The 4,593-nt window shown below is 48.3% G+C and overlaps 1 protein-coding gene across 5 annotated transcripts in view; it reads left to right on the top strand.

Moving 5' to 3' along the window:
- ARL5A (ADP ribosylation factor like GTPase 5A) overlaps window positions 1-4,593 on the top strand; it is a 26,906-nt gene that overhangs the window by 12,977 nt on the left and 9,336 nt on the right. The window lies entirely within an intron of this gene.

The following is a 4,593-nucleotide window of genomic DNA, read 5'->3' as shown; positions in this document are numbered from 1 at the left end:
GTCCTTGACTAATCGCCTGAGTTCATTGAAATCAGCTTTCCTAAAGTCTAGCACTTTCACCCTACTAGTTACCTTACCCACTCAACGTCTTATGATGAATTCTATTATTTGGTGATCACTGTCCCCCAGGTGACCACCAATCTGTAGGTCCCCTACCATGTCATCCCCCGTTGCCAATACCAGGTCCAGTACGGCATTCCCCCTAGTGGGACCATGTACCTCCTGCGTCAGGTGGAGGTCCTGTACACAGGATAGGAACCTGTGTGAACGGTGGGACTTTGCTGTCTGTGTCTCCCAGCAGATGTCTGTGTAGTTTAGGTCCCCCATGACTACCCCTCCTTAGTTTTTATGGTCTCTGAGAGCTGCTTCAGGAGCCCCAAATCTAGCTGTTCCCCTTGGTGTGGGGGTCTGTAGCAGACCCCTACCCCCAAATTCCTTTCTCCTTGACCCCCATGTAACCTAACCCACAATCCTTCCACTTTCTTCTCCTTCGATTCCGTCTTGATAAGGGTCGATGTATATTGCTCGTTGACAGAGCTCAAACCCTCCCCCTTTCTTCCCCACCCTGTCCTTTCTGTACAGTTTATAACCCTCAATATGTACTGCCCAGTCGTGGGAAGAATCCCACCAGGTTTCTGTTAGCCCTACTAAGTCGTAGGTGTTTTCTGCAAGCAGGAGCGCTAGTTCATCCTGCTTGCTCCCCATGCTCCTAGCATTAGTGTGTAGGCACTTGAACCTTGTGACTGGCGCCTTTGATGCCCCCCGGCTCTGATGCCCAAAGGGCCCCTTATTGCTTACCTGTGCTGTACTGCTGGCCGCCCCATGGATTGCAGGTTCCCGATGTTCTCCTTCTTCAGGCTGGGCTGTCTTTGGGGTGCCACATGGTTTGGTGGTCCACGGCTTCCCCCGCCCTCATCTTCCCCTCCCCTCGACGAGCCTAGTTTAAAGCCCGCCGGAGGAGATCTGCCAACCTAGAAGAGAACACACGCTTACCTTTGGGGGACAGGTGAAGCCCATCCCAACTGAGTATGTCCCTCGTCATGTTGTGCAGGTCATTGTCAAGGAAGCCGAAGCCGCCAGTTGCTCTCTCTAATGCAGTTCTTGTGTCGTCTTCCACGTCCGCTCACTGGTAGGACAGAAGAGAATACCACCTGTACACCGATCTCCCTCAGCACGCCGCCCAGAGCATGGTAGTCCGTCATCAGGTGATCGGGGCTTCTCCTGGCCGCATCATTAGTACCCACATGGAGAAGGACCATGGGGTAGTAATCGGTGGGCTGAATCCCGGCCTGGATTATTCCCGTCACGTCCCGAATCTTTGCTCCGGGCAGGCAGTAAACCTCTCGTGTTGAGGGGTCCTGGCGACAAATGGGCCCTTCTGTACTTCTCAGGATGGAGTCACCTATGACGATCACTTGACGCCGCCTCCTCTGGGTCCGCTTGGTTCTCTTGACCTGTTTGGAATGTGGAGAATGTGGCGTTGCTTCCTGCCCAGAGGTTTCCTCCTCTCCTTCCATCTCCTGCAGGGTCGCCAGGGCCTCATACCTGTTCTCCAGTCGGACTGGAGGAACTGGTACCAGTTTACTGTGAGCAGCTCCGGTCCTGGATGTGACTGTCTGCCACTCTGCTGTGGAGGGCACTCCCCGGGGTGCTTCTTCCTTGGGTGTCTGGTCCTGCAGGGAAAGGAAATAACTATCAATTTCATCCTCCACCTCCCTGATACCCCTCAGCCTGCTAACCTCCTCCCGGAGCTCCTTCACCTGCGCCTCCAGAGCCCTAAGACGGGCACCTGCTGGACAGGTGTGGGGGCCCCCAATCTCTGCCCCCCGCCCCGGCCCTGCTGGGGATCCCCCACAGGCCAGGAGGCAGGGGGACACCAGCTCCCCCATGGGCTCAGTCTGGGTGGAGGCCTCAGACCAGCCCCGGGTAGGCATGGCCCCCTGGGCAGAGGCCCTAGCAGCACTCCTTGTCGACACCATTGTATAAGCTGCTGTTTGTTAGATCTGTGTGGTGTCTACGCTCTACCCGTACAGGAGTCTCCCTCCTGGCCCTTCCTGCTTGCCTGCCGGCACGAACGCCTGCGCAAACGCTGGCGCGCTCTGTTCGTGCTGTGCGGCTCAGGAGCGCAACTCCCTACCAGCTCAGCTATAAGGGACCCAGGGGGCTTCCCCTCCGGATCCAGCTCAGCTGTGCCGGGTCCCTCCACCCCACTTAACTTCGGGGGATCAGCTGTTGCTGCCCCCGCTGCTGATTCCTCTGCTGCTGCTGCTTCTGCCTCCGGTCAGTAAGTAAGGGGGCACACGTGCATGCGGGACATGAATGACTTGAAGTCTTTTTTGCATTTTACTAAACTTGTGACAACCCTAGCACCTGTTCAGTCCCCAGCACAAATAAGAACAATGTAAAGGCTGCTCATATTTGTGCCAGTGGCCATAAAGGTCAGATTCAGTAGGTCTGGATCAGCCAGGCATGCCCTGTTTTGCACAGCCACAGCTCTTTCAAAGGCATCTTGGCAAGGAGGTAGCAATCTTAGTATGTGGACACGTCCAACTATTTTGGAATATTTTGAGATAACCAAGAAAAATGGTTCAGTCTTGAATATCATTCACATTGATAGTGGAAAAAAAATAATTATATATATATTTTTTTAGAATTTAATGTCATTGTTTTACAACTAACTTGAATTTTTTGTGATTGTATTAGTGTCTAACCTACTGAAGATTAAAGTCTCTTAATTTCTCTAATAAAGGAATGCTTAAAATCTTTGACAATATTTCATTTTGTATTTTGTGACTGGTCAAATACCCAATGCTACTAAGACTTGCTCACCTATTTTCTTTCTTAAATTGCTCTAGTTTAAATAAAACAAAAATGCAACAGATGACATTGAGGACTTTAATTTTCTAAATGGCAAACTGTCAGTATTGCAAAACAGTAGTACAGAGTATATATGCATTAAAAATGATGCACAGATAACTAGTTAATACAATATATTATGCTCTATAAGATCTCTTGTACTTTAAGTTAAATAACACTGTAGAGGTATTGCAGCCTCTAACAGTGAGCACTTCAATCAAAAATGTCCTATATATTTCAGTTACGAGTGATCGTGGTCTTCTGTAAAACTTTTAGAACAAATGAGTGTAGTGTCTTTGATCAGCTTGTGGCATAAACACTAGGCCTGTGCAAAGCGGCAGGTATTCAGTTCTGATTTGGAGGGACAGTAATTCGATTTGGTGATTCGAGTCAGTGTCCCGATACGATTTGGCTGAATCTGATTTAAAGATTTAGCACCGATTTGGTGATTCAGCCATAGACTATAATGGGGTATCACTAAAATACCTATAACTTTGTCATTTGTTTGCAGATTTGGATGAAAACTGCAGGGGTTGTAGCGCCTTCTGAGGGCATGAAGCCTTCCATGTTTCAAAGAGAGAGGTGCAGGGGTTTCTCTGAAAGTGCCCCTCAAACTGTTGAAAGCAAAACTCGTATCACTTGTGTGTGTTAAGGTGTGTAGGTTGTAGCTGTGTTGGTCTAAGGACATGGGTAGATGCAGCTCTTTGAGTCAATCTGATTTATCTTTTATTAGACCAACTGAATGGTTGGCGAAATATATATTAGCAAGCTTTTGGGTTTAAAAACCCTTTTTAAGGCTGAGGAAGCATCAGCAGTTGGGGTGTGTGTATCCTCTTTCTGGATGGAATGAACAGTAAAGAAGCTGGAGGCTAGTATGTATGCAAGAAAGCCAGTCAGTGAAAATGTAAATTGAGGCATCAGGGGGTGAGAGAGGCTGGGGGTGGGAGAGGGATGTAGCAAGTAAAAGTGGGGAGGTATACGGGGAGTCAGATGTCAGGCAGGTTATAGTGTGTCATAAATTCAACGTCTATATTGAATCCATGAGTTTTTGTATCTAGGAGGTTGATGAAGTGAAGTTCATAGGCTCGTCTGTGAAAAGCATTTTGGATGCTGCTGCAGCAAGACGAACACAGTTCACAAAAGGCACAGAAACAGATCACTTCACACACCGCCTTATATGTTGTTTCTCCGTCCCTCCCCCAGAGCACTGTGATTGGAAGGGAACTCAGGGAAAGATCACAGTCACCGGCCAGCTACAGATGTCTATATCAGAGCAATCTCTTCCCCCACCCCACAACTTCCTCCTCCCTTTTCTCAGTTTCTGTATCCTGCAAGCCTGCCTTTCAAATCTCCAAATCTTTTCCGAATTGATTCAGACATTTCTGATTTGATTTGGACCTTTTAATGGGTCTCCCGATTCAGTTCGGATTTGGAGATTCAGCTGTCAAATCTCCAAATCGAATTGGCTACCGAAGCTTCACACAGACCTAATAAATGCTGAAATCTCCAGTTTATATCTGCAAAAATTCAGTCATCTGTCGGTAAGAGTGAGCTGCTCTGCCTGGATTAGAGGAAAAGAAACTTACCATATTTTCTTGCATACCACACATCACCAAACAAGAGGTGCCATCTGGTTTTTTGAGGACAGAATGTAGGAAAAAGTATGTTTGTATTTTTCCCTGAGTCATGGCTGGTTCTGTGACCAAACGTCTAGAAAGTGTAGCATCCTAGGAGACA

The sequence above is a fragment of the Alligator sinensis genome, unplaced genomic scaffold (assembly GCF_000455745.1).
Source record: "Alligator sinensis unplaced genomic scaffold, ASM45574v1 scaffold61_2, whole genome shotgun sequence".
Taxonomy (NCBI): Eukaryota; Metazoa; Chordata; order Crocodylia; family Alligatoridae; genus Alligator; species Alligator sinensis.
Note: the sequence above shows the minus strand (reverse complement) of the source record. Positions and strands in the feature narration are given on the sequence as shown.